At 42.9% G+C, this 27940-nt stretch overlaps 1 protein-coding gene across 7 annotated transcripts in view; it reads left to right on the top strand.

Moving 5' to 3' along the window:
* Positions 1 to 6854: 6854 nt before the first annotated feature.
* Positions 6855 to 27940, top strand: part of CNOT4 (CCR4-NOT transcription complex subunit 4) — a 109451-nt gene continuing 88365 nt past the window's right edge. For 2 of the 7 annotated variants that reach the window (XM_004594386.3, XM_004594390.3), the window contains exon 1: positions 6855 to 7085. The gene's annotated coding sequence lies outside the window, so the exon portion shown is untranslated. Of the gene's footprint in view, positions 7086 to 14656; positions 14995 to 27940 lie in introns of those variants that run through there. The other 5 variants (XM_004594388.4, XM_004594391.4, XM_004594387.4 and 2 more) reach the window with 4 other exon arrangements.

Consider the following 27940-nt stretch of genomic DNA (forward strand, 5'->3'; position numbering starts at 1 on the left):
AAATTATGAAATTTTATAAATTATGAAATTACAAAAAGCTTTCAAATGGAATTAAATATATGAAACATATATGTAAAATATTTTTTTTTTAAAGATTTATTCGTTTTATTACAGCCAGATATACAGAGAGGAGGAGAGACAGAGAGGAAGATCTTCCATCCGATGATTCACTCCCCAAGTGAGCCGCAACGGGCCAATGCGCGCCGATCCGATGCCGGAAACCAGGAACCTCTTCCAGGTCTCCCACGCGGGTGCAGGGTCCCAATGCATTGGGCCGTCCTCTCCTGCTTTCCCAGGCCACAAGCAGGGAGCTGGATGGGAAGTGGAGCTGCCGGGATTAGAACCGGCGCCCATATGGGATCCCGGGGCTTTCAAGGCGAGGACTTTAGCCGCTAGGCCACGCCGCCGGGCCCTATATATGTAAAATATTTAAACAAAAACTTCCACTAAGATTTTTCCTACTCTGTTACATTATCTGTTCTATAAAATCTCATGCCATAAAAATAAGATCTTGGTTTGTTTTTTTTAAAAGATTTGTTTTTATTACAAAGTCAGATATACAGAGAGGAGGAGAGACAGAGAGGAAGATCTTCCGTCCAATGATTCACTCCCCAAGTGAGCCGCAACGGGCCAGTGCCAGTACCTGCACCCATATGGGATCCCAGGGCGTTCAAGGCAAGGACCCCAGCAGCTAGGCCACGCCGCCGGGCCCAAGATCTTGATTTCTTAAAACTGCTGGAAACTTCTGGAATACTTGGTGAAAAACATACATAACTGGAAAGTGGATGTGCATAAATATACAAACACCTTTCTTTCTTTAAATTTTCAAGTCTCTTTACTGACGTTCCAATCATTTGGAATGAGAAAATCACACAGAGCTATGCTTTCAAGTGTATTTCAGGAGTTATCTATACTGGGTTGATATTAATTCAAATTTATTCTCATCTGAGTCTAAAAGCTGTTTGCAGAACATGAGCCACTCGTGTAATACAGGCCTGGTGCAACTGGAGATGTTCAGTCAGATTGTGTTGGTTGAAGAAGTAACATGGCAGGAAAAATACCATTAGATATCCAACTCTGAATATACAGGTCAACCTCTTCAAAGAGATGTGACAGCAAAAATTCTGTTTTCCAGACAGTTTTTTTTTTTAAAAGAAAAATCTGTTTATTTTTATTTGAAAGGCACATTTTACTGAAAGAAAAGCAGGGAAGAGGGAGAGGGAGAGAGAAAAAGAATCTTCCATCTGGTGGTTTACTCTCCAAGCGGCTGCAAAGGCCAGAGTTGAGCTGATCCTAAGCCAGGAGCCAGGAGCTTCTGGGTCTCCCGTGTGGATACAGGGTTTCAAGGACTTGGGCCATCCTCTGCAGCTTTTCCAGGCCATAAGCAGGGAGCTGGATGGAAGTGGCACAGCTGGGACTTGAACAGCAGCCCATGTGAATGCTGGTGTGACAGAGCGGAGGATTAGCTTGCTGTGCCACAGTGCTGTCCCATTGTTTTCTAGAAAGTTTTTAGTGTTAACCAAACTGAGAGAAGAAATCATGAAATATTGGGCCTGGCAAGGTAACCTAGTGGCTAAAGTCCTTACCTTGCATGTGTCAGGATCCCATATGGACGCCAGTTCAAGTCCTGGTGGCCCCACTTCCCATCCAGCTCCCTGCTTGTGGCCTAGGAAAGCAGTCGAGGATGACCCAAAGCCTTGGGACCCTGTACTCATGCGGGAGACCCTGAAGAGGTTCCTGTCTCCTGGCTTCAGATAGGCTCAGCGCCGGCTGCTGTGGTCACTTGGGGGAGTGGATCATTGGATGGAAGATCTTTCTCTCTGTCTCTCCTTCTCTCTGTATATCTGACTTTCCAATTAAAAAAAAAAATCTTTGGTTAGGACTTGCTTTTTTTTTTTTTTTTTTTTAATATACTGGTTACTCAAAACCATGTCAATTCCATAATGTTGCAAATTGCTGTTGATGTTATATTGGGACTCTTAATTGACTGGGATAATATTCTACCAGCTCTAACTTCAGACCGGAAATGGTCTCCCCAAGAAACTGTTCAACCCATCTGGACAATAAGTAGCTGGACTCTATGCTTGGTATACGTTTGCAAGGAAAGAATCTTGATTGAATTTGAACTGTAATACCGCATCATCAAGGTGGAGGAATCCAAGAGGGGGGAGGGGCGTGGGGAAGGGTGGGGGTATTCCCAGAGCCTATGAAACTGTCACATAATGCAAAATAATTAATAAAAAATATAAAAAAATCTTTTTTTAAAGATTAATTTTTTTATGATTTATTTATTTTTATTCAGTTAAGAGTATGAACATACAGTGGGCTCTCCAGCGAGATGCGCTTTTTAAGTGAGTGATTCAAGGACAAGAGTTGGATTTGATTTGTAGGGACCATGTCATGGATGTTGGCAGTGCCCATCTGAGCCATTCAGAACAATGGTGACAGATGTGACGCCAGCAATGCCTGCGCTGCTCTCCAGACCCTCTCCAGCTGGCAGCCTTCTGGCTCCTGCCTGTTTTCCAAAGCTGGTTCCCATTTCCCAGCCAATTCTGTGAGTCATCTGATAGCCTTCCAATAATCTATTTTCTACTCATGTTAGCCATGGTCCTTTGTTGTCTTCAGATTCAAGAACCATGATTAGCACAGCAAACATGAAGGTAGGAAAGTAACTCTAGCTGGTGTCGGCCTCTGTCAGAAATAAGCACAGAGGCAAGGCCCTCCAGAATTGAGGCCTAAATGGTACAACCTCCAACGCTGGGATGTGCACTTTATCTTTTCATAGAAATCCAGTGAAGCAAAAAGGAAGACAAAGTAAGGATGGCATTAGTTTCTGGCAATTGAATAATTCACTTCCCTTCGATGGGGATAACAGGACTGTGAGATGATAAATGTCAGAGTTCTCTCCAGCAAGTGGGAGCCGGTTGGGTGCACATGGGGGAAAACAGAGGGTCTAGAGGCAATGAATTGAGTATTCTGAGCAAAGACATCAAGTTCAAGTCCAGGTTTAAATCAAATGGAAGTTAGCAGAGAGATGGCAATGGGTGTGTCACTTGGAAATGATAAGCAATGGAGGATTCTTTCAACTCTGATACAATTGAGCATTCCCACCCCATCCATTAGCAGAAGGAACTCATGTGTTTTGCTCACTGCCTTAGCCCCTTGTGGGATCCACTGTAGGTTCTCAATTAGTATACTGAAGCAGTTTACTTCACTGTAGCACTTCACTGGTACAGTTGAAGCAGTGAAAGGATTGTTATAGGTTGGCGACTCACCATCGCTAGGCCTGGTGTTCTGTCAAGCAACCCCATGGTATGTGGGATGTAATGTCATGTGGGGTTCCAATTCAGATCTGTCTGACTCTGAAGCCCACACACTTCATGAATGAGCTACACTGTCTACTTCCTAGACCCAAGCAGCAGGAATGCTTACGATTTTGCTGCCTGCCAAGTCATATATAGGAGCTGCTGGTGCTCACCGAGCTGTCACTTGTTCTGGTTGCCTTCTCTGCCCTCTCTGGGCTTCGTCCCACGGGATACGCTGAATTTTCAAAGTGCCAAAATGGTTGTGAATTCTGGACAAATCTGTTTTGGATAGCACATTGTAAGACTGAATATAGAGATACAATGCTTGTATATCAATATCACACAGTCGCTTTAGGGAAATGTCTCCTGTGTTGAGTCATACGTAGCTCACCTGTCTCCCTTTCTCCAGCACAGACACCTGCATTTGGGGGCCCACAATACTCAGACATGAATTTATGGATAAGGATGAACGGAGACAGAAATCTGAGTAACAGACTGACTCAGTAGCACTCACTCCTCCGCAGTGACTAAGGTTTTGTTACAAGCTTGTATGCCATGTCCTTTCCTAGAGATGCTGTTCTCTCAGATATCTTGGGATCTACTACAGGTGGCTCTCTCACTGTCTCCTGGAGGTGCTCAGACTTCTATGAATCCCCAAAGTACAAGTGAGCATCTCCCTGAGGTTCTTCTTGGACAAAGCTGGCAGCTTCAATCATCCATAAATCCTTTCTAACTTCCATGAATCAAAAGCACTGAGATGAAGACTTTGCTGTATCAAGTTTCCCTTTTCTATAAAAGCAAAAATTTTTAAAAACAGTTATTTATTTTTTATTACAAAGTCAGATGTACAGAGAGGAGGAGAGATAGAGAGGAAGATCTTCTGTCCAATGATTCACTCCCCAAGTGACTGTAACAGCCGGTGCTGTGCTGATCCGGAGCTAGAAGCCAGGAACCTCCTCCAGGTCTCCCACGCGGGTACAGGGTCCCAAAGCTTTGGGCCGTCCTCCACTGCTTTCCCAGGCCACAAGCAGGGAGCTGGATGGGAAGTGGAGCTGCCGGGATTAGAACCGGCGCCCATATGGGATCCCGGGGCGTTCAAGTCGAGGACTTTAGCCGCTAGGCCACGCCGCCGGGCCCAATACAGCAATATCTTAAAACAAAATCACATGCATGGTAGATTATGAGTTTCATTTTATGCAAATAAGAGACATTATGAGAATTTATTTTAAAAAGGATGTTTGGGCAAAACAAGGTCACCATTGCATTAGGTGATGCTTAACATCCCTTCCAGTGTTTTTTTGTTTGTTTTCAAGATTTATTTATTTTTATTAGAAAGTCAGATATCCAGAGAGGAGAGACAGTGAGAAAGATCTTCTGTCTGCTGGTTCACTCCTCAAGTAGTTGTAATGGCTGAAGCTGAGCCGATCCAAAGCCAGGAGCCAGAAGCTTCTTCCAGGTCTCCCATGCTGGTGCAGGGTCCTAAGGCTTTGGGTTTCCTCAACTGCTTTCCCAGGCCACAAACAGGGAGCTGGAACAGCCGGGATACAAACAAGTGCCCATATGGGATCCCAGTGTATGCAAGGTGAGGACTTTAGTCACTAGGTTATTGCACTCCCTCCCCCGCCCCCCGCCTTTTAAAATCTATTTTATTTGAAACAGAGAGACAGAAAATTCTTCTATCTGGTTCATCCCCCAAGTGCCCATGAATCAGTATTAGGACAGGCTGAAATGAGCCAGAGCTCCACTCAGGTCTCTCAGGAGCGGAGCAGGGACCCAAACCCCAGAAGCATCATTTCCTGCCTTCCCGAGTGGACATCAGCAGGACACTGGAGGGGCAGTGGAGGCAGGACTGGATCCCAGCACTCCGATATGGACGGAGAGCATGCCAGTGGCAGCTTAACCCGCAGTGCCACGCAGCCCCTCCTCTCTCAGTGCTTAGAAGCTCTAATCCTCAGTAATACACAGGATTCTACTTTGCTCTTTTCATTACTTTGTTTATACACCACTACAAAATTGGTTATCAAGAAAAATAAGCAGATGGATAAAAAAATTACAGGTAGAGAAATAAAAAAAGAAAGAAAGAAAAAAATTACAGGCCACTTGTATTGAATGTACAATCCTACCTAATGATGAATCCATATGATCTCCCAAGTTTCTTTACTAGTTAACTATCTTGAGTGTCTCATTTGAGATTTATAGTAGAATGTGAACTTATTTCATATTTTTCCATTTGTACTAAGTAATTAGCATCACTAGGTAGGAAGCCAACTCCCACCCACCCCCTTTTTTAAGGAATGAAATGTGGGTTTACCACTGTGAGATTAGGTACTTGAGTCTACAGCCGTACCACCCTGAACGCGCCCGAGCTCGTCAGATTAGGTGCTTGGATTTAAAAATGCCGTTTCTTTCCCTACTCCTCTGTCTTTACAAATTTTTCCTTAGAGGTATGAGTGTGCACCTTTAAAAATTGTTTCCTTAACAATGATGACATACTATCCATTTTTAATCATGTAATTTTTAAAAACTGTCCCTCACCACAGTGCACAGACCAATAGGGACAGGGAACTGGGTCTAAGGAACACGGGCAGCCACACAGGACGAGCTCAACCGGCTTCGGCTGGAAGAATGGGTAAATTAACGCAAGAAGCAAAAAGCGAGTGATGGGCTAGCCACTTCCCCTGGAGTTGGAGCAGGCACAGAGAATGAACCGGAACACTTAATTTGTGATAGAGGAGGATTGCTGGATGTGGGCAGGGGGTTACGGTTGTGTTCTTGCATTCTTCGGGCTGCTTCGGTGGGCGTGCAGTTTGCAAACCCGAAGCACACACCGAGCCCACAATGATGTGCACCGAAGTCCACACAACGCTGTTAAATTTACAGCGTCGGAAACCCACGTTCTTGTTAGATCCACCGGGCCTTCGTTCTCTTGTGCAACCTGCACGGGACGACGGAAGATATATATATATTTTTTGCTCGGGAGAGTTGACGCGGCGGATAGGACCAAGGGCGGTGCCTCCAAATCGCGAAAACACGGGGAAACTGTCGCACGCTCACCGACCTCCCACAGACCCCAGTCAGCATCAGAGTCTCTCCCGAGATCAAATCCCGCGCTCTTCCTTCCCCACCCGGCCTCCCGCTCCACTCCGCCCCCTTCACATCCCTCTCTCGGGCGCGGCAGAAAGGACAGGTTCTGGCCTCCCTCCAAAAGGGTGAAGCTCGCCTCGGGTTTTAGTTTACCACTTTCGAGCACATACCGAGAAAACACAGTCACGAACGACAACCGCCGACCAAATGACATTGCAGCAGCACACGCGGCCCGAGAAGGAAGCAAAACACGAAGAAAGGCGTCAGTCTAGCAGCCACGTGAGGTGGGCGATCCCGTCTGCCCTCAAGGCTGAGGACTTCAATTCCCGGCTTGCCCCCGGGCGGGTAAACTCCGCGGACTACAACTCCCAGAGTGCCGCGGGAGAGGCCGCCTCAACCTCCTACTCGACTGCTTGCCGCTCCTCCCGCCCCTCCCCGCCCCTCCCAGCCGGATCGGCGTGCGCCTGCGCACCGGAGGCCAGAGGAGTCTTACCCAAATGTAAGATGGTGGCCCGTCTGGCTGTGGAACCCACCGAAAGCTGAGAGTCTGTCTCTCAGCCGTAAAGGTCGGACTCGCTGAAGCAATCAGACCCGGTTCTGGAGAGTTTTTTTCCTCGACACTCGTTCAGTGGTCTCTTTGTGAGGACGCGGCAGCGCCTGGAGTCGTCTAAGGGAAAAGCGAGGCAAGGCAGGCGGGTGAGTCTATGCGGGGCTGGGCTTAGGGGAAACCCGGGGCTGACCGGCTACGAGAGAGCGGAGGCTTCGCTGGGACTGTGCAGGCCGCACCCCCTTCCTCCCCACCCCCCCTCCCGCTCATCTTCACCCTCCTCTTCCTCGGTCCTCCTCCTCCTCTTTCTCCCTCACCCCTCTACGCCACAGCAGTTACCACCAGGAAAAGGGAGCGAGCAGAAGACAGCGCGGCCAGCAGCGCCGACTCTTCGCTAATTTCTTTAATTGGGGAGGGTGAGGCGGCTCCTGGTCTTCAGCTCTCCCCCACCCTATATTTTCGTAGGGATGGGATTCTTAGGGCTCGGTCCTCCTCGTTTCCTCAGCCCCCCCAGCCCCCACCCCTCTGACGTCCTTTCCCTCCGACCCCGAGACCACTCTGCTGGTGGTCCGTGCCCCCCTGCTCCTTGCCCGCTCGTCCTGCTGCTTTGGTTTTTGCTCCACTGCTGCCTGCTGTGGAGTTCTTCTCCTTCGACCTCCTCGGGTGCTTCCAGGCGGCCCCGGGTCTGTCCGGCACGGTTAGAGCGGCTTCCGATTTGCAGCTTGTCTTCCTTAAACCGCATCTGTCAACCGAAAGCCGCCCCTTAACAATCTAGGTAATGTTGCTTGCTCCTTCCGACCCACCTGTTTCTCAGCCTGCTTGGGAATTGCCCGTCCCTGTCCTTGGAGCCGGCACAGCTTCTTTGCACACTAGACTGCTGGAAAAAGGGGTGCCCCGTCTCGGTCCTTGAGAACTAAAGCAAGTTGGGAAGTGAATGAATCGAGGCAGCATGCTGTTCCGCGCCGCGAGTGGGGATCGGCTCCAGGCAGTCCAGGAAGGAGCGCTTTCCTTGGGCTCTCAGTAGTCTGTCGATTATTCGCTCTGTTGGGACGTAGCTTTTGTTTTTTTCCATGCTGCTAAGTTTTCTTCGGAATTGCCTCGCCCCAGGACACTGGATGTGTCTGATCATACCCATAAACACTAGTCGAAGCATTTCAAAATAAGATAAACCTGGCGTACACGCAAGCACATATTTTGACGATCTGTGGGTTACAGAACTGATTAATTGATTATTGACCAAGGGAGTTATATTGATGTTAAGCTTCATTGATGACATTTTTTAATTTATGGTTTGAGTGGAAAATTCCTCTCGTTAATAGCAGGTTTACTTTGGATTTGAAAAGTTCTGTTTGATGTTTCTAGAGTGAAAGCTCCCTGAATCGGTTGTCTTCTCTTCAATCTATTATGTATACTAAAGAAAAACCAATAGCAAGCCCACATCCCTGATACTGTTTTTCCCCCCTTGAGAAGGAGGGCTGGGAAAAGAAATGACAGAGCTGGGCACATGCATGTGTTCAGTGACCATCACTGCACTTGTTATCTAGAGTAGAGCAGAGAACTGAAGGAGGAGTGGCTTCTGATGTGTTTTGATGAAAGCACAATTGCGATGCACTAATTGTATGATGGCAAGAAAGGGCCTTTGCTGCTTGAGACCCACTATGAAAATGAATTACCAGACAGCGGACAGGATGGCAGGATTACCTAGAGGAGATACGTATAGGGCCATTTGACAGATAAATAGGCCATTAGGTTCTTCAGATATATGTAAAGATGTTTAAAGTTACAGTAACAATCTCATTCAGAACCTATCTCTATTTGCAAAGGTAAGAATACCTTAAATGTAAACAGAATACATACAGTACCCCTTTAGCTACTTTTGCATATCACTGGATTACCTATAAAACCAGAATCTTAGATTTGGTATTATAGTCACTAGTTGTGATAAATGGCCTGTTGTACCCAATATAAGCTAAGATTAGAAAAGCTGTTTGTAAAACTTTCCTGTCAACCGCTTAAATCCTGATTTGGAGATATTGAATAAATCCCTGCTTTTCTGGGAATTGGAAATTGTCCTAGGTTGTAACTTGAGGTTTAAGAAAATACTGACAAGTATGTTCAGTACAATTGCTTTTCATCTTGTGGATTATATCGCATGCTGGTGGAGGAGCTTTCCACTCTGAACGGTCCTAACTCAGGTTTGAAAACCCTTGGCAGTCATACTTGGCTGGCTGGTAGCAGTGTGTTCTCGGAGAGGGCTGTTTGTGTGGCAGAGGGGGAAATCATTTTAATACATCCTTTTCTGAAGTGGTTTTTTTTTTTTTTTTTTTTTTTTACTAATTATTTGTTCAGTTTTCTCTCATATTTCTTGATGGCAGTCATAAGAGTTTTAGTTTGAGCTCTCTCTAGTAAAAGCTGAATTCACGCTGGGGTGATTTACTTTGTCCAACGAAGATACCTAAAGGTCTTTGACATTTAGATGGGGAGTATTTTTAAATATCTTTGTCTAGATTTTTACTTGTGGCATTATAGACATTGCAGCTTCCTACTTTATGGATTGTTTTAGTATTTTGAAATACTCTCTGCCAGATTCAATAGCTGAATACTGCACAGGAATAGGTTATCGTGTAAGAAGGTTCTTGAACATGACTTAAAGTTGAGTTACTTCAAAAATCTGTTTTCGGAAAGTTGCATTGACCTTTAATTCTGTTCAGATGTGACAGTTAAAGGGATAAAACTGCTTTTTGTAATGTCCTTCAACTTAAGTCTAAATGGGAATACTGGTGATAGCTTACAGCTCATCATTTTGTAAAACAAAGTGTTGCCTGAGAATAAACTCCTAGCATTAAGGAATTTTATCTTAAAAAAGATTTTATGTCTTAAGAGAATGAAATAAGTATCTTTTCAGTTCAAATAGTTTGGCTTTTAGAAGTCTTGCTTTTTTCCTTTTCTTTTTGGGGCGTGGTGGGGGAAAAGTCAGATATACAGAGAGGAGGAGAGACAGAGAGGAAGATCTTCCATCCACTGGTTCATTCCCCAAGTGGCCGCAGAGCCAAGTGGAACTGAAATCAGGAGCTTCTTTCAGGTCTCCCACACGGGTGCAGGGTCCCAAGGCTTTGGGCCATCCTTGACTGCTTTCCCAGGCCACAAAGCAGGGAGCTGGATGGGAAGCAGGGCTGCTGTGATTAGAACCGGGATTAGAACTGTCACCCATATGGGATCTGGGTGTGTGCAAAGCAAGAAGTTTAGCCACTAGGCTACCGCGCTGGGGCCAAGTCTTCCGTTTTTCTTCCTACTCCCAGTTTTAAAGTGAAGTAAGCTGCTTTTGTCATTTTGGTGAATTTTTCAGTGTGATTGCAAATAACGCTTAAGCGACTCAATTAAACTTAAGTGTTATTGTTTAGATTGGTCATCTAAGTGAGATAGAAGGTTTTAATTTGTGAAGCTTCAGCTTGTGCTGAAAATTCACGTAGCTCACTGTCAGTAACTATAATAGTGTCTTGACTTTTGGTGAGAAAAGTTAGATGAACTCTGTTGGTGTGGAAGAAAACAGTTGGAAATAGGTTATAGAGATATTTGCTGTTCTAGAAACAGTATAACGAGAATGTACTACATACTTTTCTCCAAGGATTTCTTCGTCTAAATGGAACTTGTAAATGGTTTTCATCCCACTGGGATAGTGCGTATTAGAGAAAACTTGTAACACATTCTGAGATTCATGAATTTTACGTTACTTCCAAGATGTTAGGAAAAACTACAAATAGCCATTCTTGAATAAGGTATGATAACAATTCCAATATTCTTAAGATTTAATGTATATTTCTCAAGAATTGATAGTATACAAATTATAAAGGCAACTTTTGTGATGCAAGGAAATAAATGGAATTAATCATATATTTAGTGGTTTTCTAATAACTTCAAAAATGTTTTTAATCTCATTGTGTGGATTGTTTATTTGAGGAGACTATACGGTAAATCTTACCTTTTTCAAATGCAATAACATCTTGTGGGTTGTGTCACACATTGCTTATTTATTGGAGAGGGAGAGAAAGAAACAGGCAGACACAGAGAGCTCCCCTCTGGTGATTCTAGCCAAGAGACAACACTGGCTGGGCTGTGGCAGGAGCCCAGCTTCTGGAGTGGTCACCATTACATTAACAGGGAACTGACATCAGGAGCCGAAACCAGGAATCGAACTCAAGGCATTCAAATAGGGTGTGGGTGTCTTAACCACTGGGATCCTGCTCCCACATATTTCTTTTTATATATTATGATCCTTTTTTTTCAATCAGAAAGTTGTTTATGGAAAATTTCAACACTCTTTGAAATTCTAGTTGCATGTTTTTTATCATGGGAGAAATGACATGCTACTAAAGAGGGAAAGCAGCGTGTTAGAGATAGTAGGTGTACAAGGCAGGTGGAGTGTGAGTTTACTTCCTTTCTGAGGAGTTTCTGTGTGAGCCTGGCCTCTGTATTAAGATTTATACTTGGAGGTTGTCATGTTTTAATAACTTTAGATGATGGGTAATGCTATTTGGATAAGCCTTACTATTTGTATAGGTAAATATGTCAGATATTGCCCAAAACTAACTCTTTTGAAGTTACATTTGGAAGAATCTTTTGAGTTGTTCCAGCAGTTTGAGACTCCGACTGAGGAGCAAGATGCTCAGATTGGTTGTCTGTGCAGCCAGTTTGGGGTGGAGGGGGAAATCAAGGCAAAAAACCAGTGTAAGTAAATTAAAATAGGTACCACGTGACTGTTTCTGGAAAGAATTAGTGAACGATGTTTTAGTGAAAAGTAATGTTTGAATTGTGAAGAGTAGCTATGGACTGAAATATCAAAGAGATAAAACATTCCTTAAACCTCAACAGATATGTTATCATTAAGCCAAATCTGGAATTTCAGTCCCTGGAGTGAAGAGGAAGTGCTGTTTTCTGATTGCTTAAGACTTTATTAACTCCTTCCCTGTTAGCTTCTGTGTATTATGAATTTCCGGAAATAACATTGGCTAATACAGGATTATTAAACATTGAATGTAGCAACTTATTTTGCTTCCTAAAGATTTCTTGCCTCACGTGTTTTGTTTATTATTTTTCTGATTTTTTATTTTCAGCAGTTAATTTCAGTGGCCGATTTTGTGAATGCTGTAATTGAAAATTTGTAATACAAATAGTAATACTTTAACGATAAGATTAAATTTTCTTATATTATCCCATCTATCTTGATTATATTTTCTCCTCTAACTTATTTTTGGTAGTTCTTAGATAAGAATTAAGATATTGGAAGTTCTGTGTCAAATTATTTCTTTCTAGTAACTTTTTTTTTCTTATTCTCCACGGGGATCTGTGTTTTGTTGGGTAAAGAAAATATTATTAATGTATTTTTGAAAGAAACTTCTTGTGAAAAATTGTAACAAAGTATAATACGAGCCACCATGTACTCAGCTTCAGAGATGATCAACTCCTAGCTAGTTTAATCTGTACGCCCACTTCATCCTTCCTGCCCTTACTCTTTTGTTTGGCATTATTTTGAAGGCAATCTGAGCATCATGTTATTCCATTTGTACTTCAGCTCTTGTGATTTAAGAAAAACAAAAACCCTGATCTTTAAAATCAGGATTATTAAATCAGCTTTTCAAATAGTCTTTGGGTGCTTATTGTAGACAAGTTCATTAAAAAGTGATAGTCTTATCAAGAACATTGTTAATCTAACTGGTGCTATTCATGAAATATACAAATAGGACATGCATGCTCCGGACTGCATCTGTCTGTTGGACTTGTCTTTAGACCAGAAATTTTGGAATGAGGATTTCTGGAGAAAGCAGGACTTGAATCAGGAATCTGTATTATTTGTATGGTCAGAGCATCTCCCAAAGGAGAGCATTCCATACATTCCTTGTGGGGGAGGGAGGCATGAGGAGCCACTTGGTCCTGGAGACTGATGTGATGTGAGGGGCATGGAAGGAGTCAGAGCTCTGGATCCTGTTACCTTTGGGCAGTGATGGTAAGTTTGTATAGCTAGGTTAGAACTACATCTTGAAGGATAGCTTTAGGGTCATATTGAATTCTTTTTTTTTTTTTTTAACCTTAAATGTTTATTTTTATTTAAGAGTCAAAGCTATATAGAAAGAGAGAGACGGAGATCTTCCAGCTGCTAGTTCACTTCTCAAATGGGTGTAATGGCTGGGGGTGGACAGGTTCAAAACCAGGAGCCAGAAGCTTCCTGTGGGTCTCCTGTGTGGGTGCAGGGTCCCAAGCACTAAGGCCATCTTTTGCCACTTTGTTGGTATGCCAGCAGGGTACTGGATTGGAAGTGGGACAGTCCATGTGGGAGGCCAGCCTTGTAGGCTGAAACTTCACCTACAGTACCACACTGCCAGCCCCTTAACGTTGAATTGTACCTGCTAAGTAATAAGGAGTCAGAAGAGGTTGTTAGGGAACAAGAGCTAAGGGCCTTTTTATTTTTTTTTTTTTTAAGATTTATTTTATTTATTTGAAAACTAGAGTTAGAAAGAGAGAGAGAGAGAGAAACAGAGAGAGAGAGGCAGAGATTTTCCACTGGCTGATTCCCTCATCAAATGACTGCTGCATCCAAGGATGGGCTGACCAATGACAGGAGATGAGAACTCTTCCCAGGTCTTCCATTTGGTGCCCATCAGCTTGGCCCGTCACTGCTGCCATAGCAGTGGAGTGCAGGTTAGCACTGCCTGGCCCGTCACCCGCCAGCCACCGGAGCAGTGGAGTGCAGGTTAGCACTGCCTGGCCCGTCACCCGCCACCGGAGCAGTGGAGTGCAGGTTAGCACTGCCTGGCCCGTCACCCGTCACCGGAGCAGTGGAGTGCAGGTTAGCACTGCCTGGCCCGTCACCCGCCAGCCACCGGAGCAGTGGAGTGCAGGTTAGCACTGCCTGGCCCGACACCCGCCACCGGAGCAGTGGAGTGCAGGTTAGCACTGCCTGGCCCGTCACCCGCCAGCCACCGGAGCAGTGGAGTGCAGGTTAGCACTGCCTGGCCCGTCACTGCTGCCATAGCAGTGGAGTGCAGGAAGCTGAATCAGGAACAGAGCTGGACCTCAATCCAGGTACTCTGATTGGAATGCCAGTCTCCCAAGTGACCTTGTGACAGGCTAAACACATGCCCCGCAAATTTTTTGGACTAATTTTAGATAATTAATTCACTTGGGAAAATGCAAACCTGAAAAAATAATCTATGAAAATCAGAGGCTACATATTTCAGTGTAAAAAAATTTTGCTTCATCTGTTTTCTGTGTTGTTAGTTCAGAAGAGATGGTTATAAATATCATGTTTTGAGTGGCTTTAACCAGTAAATATTATTTTATATATTTTAAAAATATTTATTTTTATTGGAAAGGCAGATTTACAGAGAAAAGGAAAGACAGAAAGATCTTGTCTGCTGGTTCACACCCCAGCTGGCTGCAGTGGCCAGAGCTGAGCAGATCCGAAGCCAGCAGCCAGGAGCTCCTTCCAGGTCTCTGACACGGGTGCAGGGTCCCAAGGCCTTAGGCCATCCTCGACTGCTTTCCCAGGCCATAAGCAGGGAGCTGGACGGGTAGCAGGGTCGCCGGGATTAGAACTGGCACCCATATGGGATTTTGGCGCGTTCAAGGCGATGACTCTAGCCACTAGGCTACCATGCTGGGCCCACAATTTTGAGTTAATTTACTATCTTTTTTTTTTTTTTTTTTTTTGGTTACCTCTTAGGTACTTAGCAAATACAAATAATGAGAAAGATGATAACAGGAGTATAGTACGTTATTGGGAAGTAGCAGGTTGTGCTCTGCTAATCAGCACATCCAGAATCCTAGGCATTGTGAGCACTGACATGATGCAACAGTAAACAGTCCCCATCTGACCTCACGTGATGTGTGGGTTGGTCTCAAAAGGCAGACTAAGTAAAAATACTGTTTTAGATTATCTCCAGGCTATGTGTATATATAGGAGATATAAATCTATGTCTAGACTTGAGTCCCATCACCCAGTGTCTCGACATGTGTATGCAAATACTCCAAAATCTGAAACAGTTCCATTCCCAAGCATTTCAGGTAAAGGATGCTTAGCCTGTCAACTGTTTAAAATTGACGTTTCCTTTATTATTAGACATCCTTACATTTGTAACATACAGAACTATTTAACTTTTTTAACTTCTTTATTTAGCTGTGTGGTGTACTATCAAATATGACCACTAGAATAGAAACCTGTTGTCTTCTCCTGGGGAATTTGTTTTAATGGGGACTTTAATGTGTTAATTTTTAAGGTTGAATCGAGATCTTTTTTACATGGGGGAGCATTAAAAAAAGTTATGTGCTTTTTGTAATAGCCCCCAGTGTCTGGGAGAAAAGTTAATGCCAAATGTACTATGTAGGAGAATTTTAGTATTTATTGTAGATTTATTGATTTATTTGCAAGGCAGAGTTGCAGTACAAGGTGGGTAGGGTGTGAGGAGGGGAGAACTTCCATTTACCTGCTGGTTCACTCTCCAAATGGCCATAGTGACTGGGCTGGGCCAGGCGGAAGCCAGGTGCCAGAAGTTTCCTTTGGATCTTGCGCAAGGAACTGGACTTTCCTAGGCACACACATCTTAGCAGGGAGCCAAAATGGAGCAGCTGGGACTTGAATTGACCCCTGTATGAGACAGTGGTGCTGCAGGCTACAGTTTAATGGGCTGCTCTAGGGTGCCAGCCTGAAACTTAGTGATTGAGAATATCTTCATTGGTAGCTGCTGATACAGACTTGTTGCCAGTAAATTTGTATTTAATCCCTTGGATTATGCGGTCATTTGAGTGTTTCAGTGGATACAGAGAAAATAGCTCCGTGTTTTGAAACTATCTTCCAGATAGTTTGGGAATTTGAAACTTGCTGAATTAATCTGAAATTATTAATAGTTTATGCAGTTTTTAAAGAAGATTTGTTTTTTACTTGAAAGCTTTTACAGAGAGAGGAGAAAAAGGGAGGGAGAGAGAGGGGTCTTCCATATGTTAGCTTGTTTCCCAGGTGGCTGCAATGGCCAAGGCTGGAGCAGGCCAAAGCCAGGAATCGGGAGCTTCATCTAGATCTCTGGTGTGTGCAGGATCCCAAGGCTTTGGGCCGTCCTCTGCTGTCTTCCCAGGCCACAAACGGAGTTGGAACTGACATTCATGTGGGATGCAGGCAATAGGAAGTCTCACTTAGGATTAACTTTCTAAGCCACCATGCCAGCCCCTACATTTTTCATTCATATAGTGCTTGGAAGCAAGTTTTGTCAGATGGCTGTGGTATATCCAGGGTAGCTAGGAGGGTAGATTGTTTATCTGTTTAGGAGATGTCATTAAAGGCAGGGGATAAAGTGGGCAATCTGATGTTTTAATAATAGTCCTAGTGCGTAAGGTGTGGATGGCACTGTCTCCTTCATTGCCCTTGTGTATATACTGTTTCTAAGATAGTTTGAGCTGATCCAAAGCCAGGAGCCAGGAGCTTCTTCTGGGTCTCCCACGTGGATGCAGGGTCCCAAGGCTTTGGGCCATCCTTGACTGCTTTCCTAGGCCACAAGCAGGGAGCTGGACGGGAAGTAGAGCAGCCAAGACATGAACTAGCATGGGATCGTGGCGCGTGCAAGGCCAGGACTTTAGCCACTAGGACACTCTACTGGACCCGTTAGCCTTTTCTTACTCTAACTAATGTCCCTGTCTGGGCTTGTTCATTTAATCTTTCTAGGTCCAAATCTGACAATTTCATGATTTCTCATTTGGAAGGGTTGGGGAGAAAATGGAAAGAGGAGAAAATAATAATATGGTGCTCATCTGCCCACATGTCAGGATTGGTGTGTGGAGGAGCCTCTGCCTTTCAGTTTGTAACTGTATGGAATCAGTTGAGAAATTTAGCTTTATGAATTCTCGATGAGTCTTTAGGAGCCTTTAAAAAGAGTCTGTGACCAAGTAGAGTGGGTGGTAGGTCAAACTAGAACATTTTCAGCAGTGTGTGTATATATATATATATATACATACGTACATATATATAATATAACTATATTATATATATTTAGGAATTTCTTGCTTCTACCAAAATCTCTTCTCCCATACTGGGCCAATTTTTTTTTAAAGATTTATTTATTTTTATTGTGAAGGAAGATTTATAGAGAGGAGAGAAAGAAAGAACTTCCATAGGCAGGTTCATTCCCCAGGTGGCTGCAGTGGCCAGACCTTAGCGAAACTGAAGCCAGGACCCAGGAGATTCTTCTGGGTCTCCCTGGTAGGTATAGTATCCCAAGGGTTTGGGCCATCCTCTACTCCCTTCCCAGCCACAAGCAGGGAGCTGGACGGGAGGTGGAGCAGCCGAGATATGAACTGGCACCTGTGTGGGATGCTGGTGCTTTAAAGGAGGGTTAACCTTAATTGAGCCATTGCGCTGGGCTCTGGGGTCTACTCTTAAATGTGATTTTGCTTTCAACAAAAAGCTGCTGTTCTTTTTGATCCTCACAAAAACAATGAGTGAAATATGTTAACAGAAACATGATAACCAATTGCTTGATATTCCTGTGTTGTCATATATTCTTTTCTCATAGCAATTAATATTTTCAGTTGTTTTGGAGAACTGTGAATAATAATCTTGGTATGTTCATGTTTATGGGTTTTTGCTTTGTATATTTTTAAACTTTATAATCTTAAACACTTGGGAAAAAAAAACTTGCCATGACATTAAAGAAAGTATTGTTCTTTAGTGTTTGGAGTAAATGATTTTTACTAGTTTGATAGCCTTCAGTTTTCGGTGTAAGCTGTTTGAACTGTCTGTGCTTTTACTTGTTGTTTCTCCTTAGACTGTATGCAGTGTACGCAGCATGGGAAGAGACTGACTAAATTTGAATCCTAGTTCTACCAACTTGCTCTCTGTGAGACCTAGACTAAATCGCTTAACCTCTCTGGGCCTGGGTTTTTACGTTTGCCGGAAGTCCTAGGATTGTTAACCTTATTCATGTAAAGTACTTATAATAGTGTTTGGCACATGCTAAACCTTGCGTTTTAGCTACTGTATATTTGCAGGAATGAAAAGACATTTACCTTTGAAGACGTACCTTTTCATTCAGTATGCTTTTTTATGTCTAGACACTGAACATAGATTTTCAGTAATTTGACTAAGTGGAAAAGCAAGCTATTTTGTTTGGGAGGCGAGTCAAAGAAATGATGTGCCTGGATATCTTTTGAATCAGAGTAATGAAAAAAGAATCTGAAAAGATAGGTTAAAGATGTTTTCTTTATTTACTTATTTTAAAGGTTTGTTTTATTTATTTGAAAGGTAGTTACAAGAGAGAGAAGGAAAGACAGAGGTATTGCATCCACTGGCCAGTCCGCAGATGGCCATCACGGATGGGGCTGGAGCAGGTGGAAGCAGGTCTCCTACACGGTGCAAGGATCCAGACACTCAGACCGACCCTTCAGAGACTTGTGTGAAACCCCACTGCTGCACATCTGATCCAGTGCATCTGGGAAGGCAGTGGCCGATGGCCTGAGTGCTGGGCCTCTGCCTCCGAGCAAGCGTGAGACCTGCAGGAAACTCTGGGTTACTGGCATGTGGCTGGCACAAGCCCCATTGTGGCCGTTTAGGGAGTGAATCAAGAGGCTGAGAAATGTCTCTTCCTTGCTTTGTAACTTTGCCTTCCAAATGAATCTTAAAACAAGCAAACAAAAACCAAACCAAACCAAACCAAGTCAAACAACAAAAAATGGTTTAATCTGAGCCCTTCGTGCTTCTGTCTATACAATACCTGAGAGTTAAGATTCATCTTTGGCCTGGTGTGATGGCTCAATGACTGAATCTTGGGAAACATATGGGTGCTGGTTTATATCCTGGATGCTCTACATCCCATCCAGCTTATGATCTTGGAATGCAGTACAGGATGGCCCAATGTCTTGGGACCCTGCATGCATGTGGGAGACCTGGAAGAAGCTACTATATGTATTCTTTGTTGTTAATCTTTTACTAATATAGTGATTGTTTTGTTCCCTGGTGTGTCCAAAGTTCTGGAAATAGTAGTTGGCACATTATAGGTAATCAATAAATGCTTTTTGGGTGAGTAAATGAATTGTTCTGTAATGGGATGGATGGGGGAATGAGCTAGAATGCTGTTGTTGATACTGTTTTGGGGGAAGAGCCAGTGTTCTGAGATTGATGTATAGTACCTAGAAGTGGAATGTCTCACTGATTCCTCTTTTTTCCTTAGATGAGTTCTTGAGTCCATTTTGGGACTAGTTTTCCTGGGAATCACTTGGCACCCATTTAGCTGGGAAAAGGAAAATGTAAAAAATTTTTTCTACAGTAATATTTTGTTTGATTAGCTAATACAAGGTTTGAGTGGTTAGTAGATACTAGGTATTAGTTTATCCTCTATGTCATTAACTTAAAGAATTTCTACTAGTGACCCTACTGATACATCGCAGTTTCCTTTCAGATCCTCATCAGGGGTCAGAGGAACCATTTTCTCTGTGAGACTAAGAACACACTTCCTTAGACTTGTCCTCTACTGGCAGAGAGCTCCGACACTGATAAGGCTTGGCACCACAGGATCTGATGGAGTGCACTGAGTCCTCTATCTCTTTTTATGTTACTGTCATTCGCCCACGTGACATTTCATATCTCACACTTTGATCACTATAAGGTTTTGCCCATATCCTATCTTTTCGCTCCTCTCTAAGTTTTGAAGTCTTGCCGTTGTGCAATCTGGTAGAATTCATAGTCTTTTATCAGCAAAATTTCTTATTTATTTTCTTTCTTTCTTTCTCTCTTTCTTGTAAAGATTTATCTATTTTTATTATAAAGTCAGATATACAGAGAGGAGAGATAGAGAGGAACATCTTTCATCTGATGATTCATTCCCCAAGTGACCACAACGGCCAGAGCTGCGCCCATCTGAAGCCAGGAGCCAGGAACTTCCTCCAGGTCTCCCACACAGATGCAGGGTCTCAAAGCATTGGGCCGTCCTCGACTGCTTTCCCAGGCCACAAGCAGGGAGATGGATGGGAAGTGGAGCTGCCGGGATTAGAACCAGCATCCATATGGGATCCCGGCACGTTCAAGGCGAGGACTTTAGCAGCTAGGCCACACCACTGGGCCCAAATATCTTGTATTGTTGTTTCCTTCTCTGAAGATTTTCTCTGCTTTCGAGGTCATTGATTCCCCTAGAGCTGCCTAATACATTGGCACTTACTTTTTTCTTTCTTCTTCTTCTTCTTCTTCTTTTTTTTTTTTGCTTTTCTTACAGTGTCTTTCAGGATCAGTGGAGGATGCTATACATTGAGGCTAAAACTGCATTTCACTCCTCTGATCTCCTCCACTGACCAGGAGCCTGATTCTCCTGAGCCTGGAGATGGGGCAGTTGCCCAGCATCTACTTCTCTTCTTTGAAACAAATCTGTTAATAGGTGATATGTCCATAAATGCTTAAATGGCATCTTTTGCACCCCAGACTGGTTGAATTCCTAGCTTTCTGTCATTGTTGCTAACTCTACATTTCTTTTAATACTTTGTATTTTAAAAAAATACATTTTATTGGGTCTGGCAGGATAGCCTAGTGGCTAAATCTTTGCCTTGCATCCACCGGGATCCCATGGGTGCTGGTTCATATCCTGGCTGCTCACCTTCCTTTGGATCAGCTTAGCTCAGGCTGTTGTGGCTGCTTGGGGAGTGAACCAGCGGACAGAGGATCCTTCTCTCTGTAAATCTACCTTTCCAATAAGAAAATAAAAAATAAAATTAGATATTTTATTTATTTTTCTTGAAACTCAGAGAGAGAGAGAGAGAGACATCTCCCATTAGCTGGTTCACTCTCCAAATATCTCTAATGGCCAAAGATGGGCTGGCCTGAAGCTAGGAGTCAGGGGGCTTCTACTGAGGTGTTCCATGTGGGAGCACAAGGCACGGGGCCATCCTCCGCTGCCTTCCTAGGCCATTAACAGGAAGCTGGATTGAAAGTGGAGCAGCCTGTACTAGAAGTGGTGCCTGTATGGGATGCTTGCACTACAGCTTGCTGTGCCGCTTGTCCTTATTTATTTATTTATTTTTATGGGCCTTTTTTGGGGGGGTAATTTTAATGTAAACTGTCTGAGGTCCTTTTAGTACTAGTATGTTCAGAAATTCCTGTTTTCAAATGATCCTGTTTTCTAACCTATTTCAGCTGCTTCATACATTTTGTTCTTACCAATAAGTTCGAACCATTCGTGATTTTTACTTTCTTCTACTTACTTCCTGACCGCTATGTGTCTTTTCAGCTTACTTTCCAGTTCAACAATCTTTTGCTGTTTTCGAGACTGCCAATCCATTGATTGTTTCCTTCTCACTGTTGTTGCCCCCTTGGTTTCATTAGTCCTCTACCAGTCATTTTCTTTTATGTGCTCTCAACTTGCTTTTCTTACCTTTTTATATTTACTTCTCAGTTCCTCGAATCTAGGTAAATCACTTCTGTGAGGACTTCATGGGTGCATCTGTAAAGCTGAAAGTAAAGACTATGGAAGTCAATTCAGGTGACCCTAAATTTTGCGTGGCAATCATCTTCTGTTAGCACAGGAGAATCTTATTTATGCCAACGATCATTCAGATATTTATAACATAGTTTTCAGACCATCCAAAATTTTTCAATTTAGAAATTAGCCTGCTATAGTTTCATTGAATTTTTCGCTCTGGCTGTAGTTGCAGTTGCAAGGCCAGACCAGATAAGGTTGTGGGACTCACATGACTCCGAGGGCAGCCCCATGCCTCCCTCTGACATCTGGCTTCCCTTGGCTAAGTGCCTTAGTGTGCATCCTTCCTCTCTTTAGATTTCCTCCCTCTTCCTATGTTCACACTGGGGTGCAATAGATGCATTTTTTTGTTTTTAAAATAGAAAAGATCTTCCATTCACTGTTTCAGTCACCCAGTGGTTGCAGAAGCCGAGCATTTATGGACAGATAACCTAACCTTTTTTTGTTATTGTTTTTTAAAGACATTTATTGTTATTTGGAGAGCAAAGTTACTTAGAAGGAGAGAAAGAGGGAAAGAGAGAGAGCATCCATGTATTGGTTCCAGAGCTGGGCCAGTGCCAAGTCAGGAGCTTCTTCTGGGTCTCCCACGTAGGTGGAGGGTCCCAGGGCCCCCGGCCATCAGCAAGCGGCTGGATCAGAAGCAGAGCAGCCTAGACCTGCACGCATGCCCTCTGGAATGCCAGTACCTTAGGCGGGGCTGCGCACAGTGCTGGCCCTGACAGGCCTGTCTCTGACTTCATTGAGAAAATAGGCCCAGTCGGGAGAGTATTGACTCAGACTTGCTCGTCACGTCTGTGCTCAGACCTGCGCTTTCTGTTGATCTTGGTTAAATGCGCATGCTTCGGATTCCAGTTCCTCTGATTTGTACATGAGATCCCGCTGCCTTCCATTTACTCTAGATGTTCTTCTACCCAGTCTTATTCTGAACACCATCAGTCCTTCTAGATCAATCCTGCCACCTACAAATATGTTTTCTTTATAAGCGTGTTCTTCCTAATCATTCTGTCTTGGTCTCTGTTTCCCTTGTGAGACAATGCTTTGTGCATTGTCTGAATGCACTTGTTCTAATTTCCTTTTTTTTTTTTTTTTTGATATTTATTTGTTTTTATTGCAAAGTCAGATATACAGAGAGGAGGAAAGACAGAGAGGAAGATCTTCCATCTGACGATTCATTCCCCAAGTGGCAACAACAGCCAGAGCTGAGCCAATTTGAAGCCAGGAGTCTGGAGCTTCTTCCAGGTCTCCCACACGGGTGCAGGGTCCCAAGACTTTGGGCTGTCCTCAACTGCTTTTGCAGGCCACAAGCAGGGAGCTGGGTGGGAAGCGGGGGTTGGTGGGATTAGAATCGATGCCCATATGGGATCCTGGTGCTTGCATGGCGAGGACCTCAGCCACTAGGCTATTGCACCAGGCACCCCTCTTTTTAATATTTATATGAAAGGCAGAGTTTAAGAAGGAGAAAGAAGGAGAAGGAGGGAGAGAGGAAGGTAGGGAGAGAGAAACAGAGGGAAAAGCAGAAGAATCTTAGACCCACTTGTTCACTTTGTAAGTGGCTGCAGCAGGTATTGGCAACTTCCTGTTGCTCAAGGCAGAAACCTGGTGCTCCCTGTGGGTGGCAGGGACCCAAGTACGTGGGCTACCTTCCATTGCCTTCCTCAGCACGTTAGAAGGAAGCTGTCAGAGGAGGAACTGCCAGGACTTGAATTAGTACTCTAATATGGGATATTAGAGCAAGTGTTGGCTTAACCCACTGTGCCATAATGCTACCTCCAGACAGTTGCTTTAGGGGGAAGACTGGATCCTTTCCTCTGTTAAGATAATCAGTGTGAAAGGAAGAGAATGTGAGTGAGCTCGTATTTGTATGCATGCATGTATGTATGTATATATTTATTTATTTATTTATATTTGAAAGGCAGACTTACAGAGCTAAAGATTCATCTCTTCCATCTGCTGATTCACTCCCCCAATGGTCTCAGTGGTTGGAGCTGAGCTGATCTGAAGCCAGAAGCTTCTTCCAGGTCTCGCACACAGTGCAGGGTCCCAAAGCCTTGGGCTGTCCTTGACTGCTTTTCCAAGCCACAAGCAGGGAGCTGGATGGGAAGCTGAGCCTCTAGGACACAAACCGGCATCCATATGGGATCCAGTGTGTGTAAGGCAAGGACTTTAGCCACTAGGCTGCCACGCCAGGCCCTTTTAAAGTATTATTAAAGAATTTAAGTCTAGCACAAGTGGTGATAATGGACTGCGTCTTTCCTCTGGTTTCCTGGAAGCTCCAAACTCAAAAATCCTCTTACTGTTTCCCCATTTTTCTCTCGCAGTTCACTGGATTATCTTATGTTTTAATATATGTATATTTATATCTACATAAATAGCATGCAAAGATAATTTTAGTTCATCCTTTATTTGGGGAGCTGCTTTAAACATCACTGCCCTGGCCTGATTTTGAGTTCCTTCAATCACATTTGCCTCTCTAGGTTTTCTGAATACCATCTCTCTCCTACCTAACCCATGAGTGGGCAATCATTTGAGCATCATTACTCCTGACTTCTGTGTTTTGTTTTGTTTTTTTTTCATAAGATTTTATTTAATTTTTTATTGGAAAGGCAGATTTGCAGAGAGAAGGAGACAAATCTTGCATCTGCTGATTCACTCCCTAAGTGACTGCAGTGGCTGATGCTGAGCTGATTTGAAGCCAAAAGTGAGGAGCCAGAAGTTTCTTCCAGGTCTCCCACATGGGTGCAGGGTCCCAAGGCCTTGGGTCATCCTCTGCTGCTTTCCTAGGTCACAAGCAGGGAACTGGAAGGGAAGTTAAGTAGCTGGGATATGAACAGGACCCATGTGGGACCCAGGTACATGCAATTGTGCCATTCCTACTCCTGCCTTCTTTTTTTTTTTTTTTTTTAAGATTTATTTATTTTTATTGCAAAGTCAGATATACAGAGAGGAGGAGAGACAGAGAGGAAGATCTTCCATCCGATGTTTCACTCCCCAAGTGAGCGCAACGGCTGGTGCTGTGCCAATCGGAAGCGGATCACAAGCAGGGAGCTGGATGGGAGGTGGAGCTGCTGGGATTAGAACTGGAGCCCATATGGGATCCTGGGGGCGTTCAAGGGGCGTTCAAGGTGAGGACTTTAGCCGCTAGGCCATGCTGCCGGGCCCAACTCCTGACTTCTTATTTGGCCTCCTGCTAATAAGCTTTCTACAGGGAATGATATTGGATTCAGTATTTTGGCCTTCTGATGTCCACAGGCAATGGGTTCGTCTTGATTTGCCAACAAAAATAATAGCCAGTTTAAGATTCTTATTCTTTAGAGCGATTTGAATGTGGCTTTCATTCAAGAGCTTGTGGTTTTCACCCAAGAACTTGTTAAAAATGCACATTTTCAGACTCCCAGCTTAAGCCCACTAAACCAGAGTATTTTTGACAAGATATAAATGCAATTCGTGTACAAGATCAAGGTTTGTAAACTCCGTATGAAAGGGAAATTAAACAGAACTGTTATATATTGAGTTCTAGAGAAAAATTATGGTATGGAATCAGTATAGATTTGTTTAGATTATTAGTAATCCAGTTGAAATGGAGATTAGTCAACATATAAGAAAGACTCCTTAAAGAAATAAAGTGAATAGTATTGAATAGCCAGATATTATAGGGTGAAGCAAAATTTATTTTGGATGCTAAATAGAAAATTATAATCCAGTTTTGGTACTGGGCTATTGAAAACTGGGTGGGCCAGTGACAGGAAGTCAGAAGCCTGGTGGCATCCCAAGCTGTGATTTCTAACTCTGAGGCAACTAGAATCCTTTGTTAACACAAAATCAGCATCATAATAACTCTGTGGAAAATCTTGAGAAAGGAATGAAAAAAAATCTTACAATTCCAAACTACTAAAATAAACAGTCTTTTCAATCTTTTTGCATGTTACCCAGATTTATTAAAACAGATCTTGGTTTTGTACTGTTGTTTAAAGTCACTTTGTATACTTTTTAACATTGTAAGTATTTTTGCTTCTACATAATTTGATTAGTTTTAAGGGAATCTTCACATTATAAGCTGCATATAACCACAATCAAAGCTTTAAAAATGTAAATTGAAAGTGTTTTCGCATTTAGTATTTATATTTTAGATTATTAAGGATCAAAATGGTTCTTTGGGCTTTGCTGAGAATGTAGATTGGGGCAACCTTTTAAATGACAATTTGACAATGATTCTCAAAGGTAAAAAAATGTACATATCATTCTTCATCAACAGTTTCAGTTCGAAGAATTTGTTTTACTAAATCTATATCAATTAACTACAGGGTGTTCATCACATTTACTAATTGTCTTGGCTTATTCAGGAAAATATTTTTTCTAATAAATATAGCTCTCAGTCACAGCATATCATGGCAGTTTATTCTGATTTTTTTCCAGTCTTTCAAAGTGGATTTACATATTTTCTTGCATTTTAGTATATTTGTTGTTGTTGTTGTTGTTGTCAAAGATTTATTCTATTTGAAAGGCAAATCTTATAAAGAGAAAGAGAGACAAAGATATTCTACCCAGGCCTGGTGTGATAGCTTAGTGTCTAAATCCTTGCCTTGCATGCACTGGGATCTCATATAGATGCTGGTTCATGTCCCAGCTGCCCCACTTCCCATCCAGCTCCCTGCTTATGACCTGGGAAGGCAGTTGAGGATGATCCAAAACTTTGGGATCCTGCACCCATGTGGGAGACCTAGGAGAAGCTCCTGGCTTAGGATCAGCTCAGCTCCGGCTTTGTGGCCACTTAGGAAGTGAACTAAGGTCTTTCTGTCTGCTTCTCTCTGTAGATCTGCCTTTCCAGTGAAAATGAATACTTTTATTTTTTTAAAGAAAAAAGATCATCCATTCACTGTTTCATTCACCTAATGGCTGCAGCAGCTGGAGCTGTGTATCTGAAGCCAGGAGCTTCTTCCTGGCCTCCCACTTAGATGCCAGGCCCAAGAACCTCGGACCATCCTCCACTGCTTTCCCAGTTCACAGGGAGAGACTGGAAGTGAAGCAGCTGGGACTAGATCCACTGCCCATATGGGATGCTGGCACTTGTAAGTGGAGGATTGGCTTGCTATGCCTTTCTGTCATGCTCACATTTTATTATTTTGTTTTTTTTAAGATTTATTTATTTTTACTGGAAAGGCAGATTTACAGAGAGAAGGGGGGAACAGAAAGATCTTCCATCCACTGGTTCACGCCCCAAGTGGTCTCAGTGGTTGAAGCTGAGCTGATCCAAAACCAGGTGCCAGGAGCTTCTTCTAGGTCTCCCACAAAGTTTCAGGGTTCCAAAGACTTGGAACATCCTTACTGTTTCCCCAGGTCATAAGCAGGGAGCTGGATGGGAATTAGAGCACCCAGGATATAAACCGGCACTTGTACTGTGCTCGAAAGGGAGGATTAGCCAATAGAGCTATCTTGCCAGACCCAACATTTTAGTTTTTTTAAGATTGTTTTGTCTGTGTCATAGTGTTGATACCCACCTTTCTCGTGATTTTTGGTTAAGTTTTACTGCTTTTTGTGTTGAACAGGACAATCTTAACTGTTGGATGATTTTGGATAGGTTTGGTTAGTAAGTTCATTGTCCTTGTACATTTATAAAATGTTATGGTCATGGCTTGGTATTTATATATTTAGTGCTCAGAAAAACATTCCATAAGCACTACTTATTACTTCACTATGTACATAACATATATTTACTATCAATTTTTAGTGTAACCACATCAGTAAATTTTTAGTGCAGCCACATCAGTAAGAAATGCTAATATATTGGTTATTGCATTAAAAATTAAGTGTACTTTCCTAGTTTGCATTGAAATAAAATATCTACAGATGGGAATAATGAAGTATTCAAATAAAAATAAGAAAGAGCTCAAAGACTGACTTAGATTCCATCATGAAAGATACATTAGAAATTTTAATACTAGAAATACAAAATCAGTAAATATATTATTAATATTAACAAATATCTATATTATGTAAATATATAACAAATAATATGAACATTCTTTAGCCCCTTCAGTTAAAAAAAAAGAATACATTGCAAGGTGTAAAGTCATGAGTCTATGCTTATTTAATAAGCATATACTTATATATACTTATATACTTATATACTTATTTAATCTGGGAAAAATACAAGAGTTGTTTATGGTGGTTTTTTTGTTATTTTCTTTTGAATATTGTTCCCATAGTTGAGTGCCATGCATGCCCATGTGGACATCTGACTGGAGTGGGAAGGGTCCAGGCATGGGGGAAGGTGGGTGGGACAAGTGTTTCCACTCTTCTTGTTCTGTGTCTGCAGTTGGGAAAGGGGGTTGGGAGATAGTGATTTGATGATTCCTTAAGACCCTGATGTGGGAAGGAGTGTTTTGTGGTGTTACTGGAATGGTTTGGATAGTTCTGAGACATTGTTGTCATTGTCTTCGTTGCACCAGGGTTGAGAAAACCTTTCCAATGTCTATAGGCTGACAAATTCTACCTTAGGAACATTTTGC

This window comes from Ochotona princeps, chromosome 25, assembly GCF_030435755.1.
Source record: "Ochotona princeps isolate mOchPri1 chromosome 25, mOchPri1.hap1, whole genome shotgun sequence".
NCBI lineage: Eukaryota > Metazoa > Chordata > Mammalia > Lagomorpha > Ochotonidae > Ochotona > Ochotona princeps.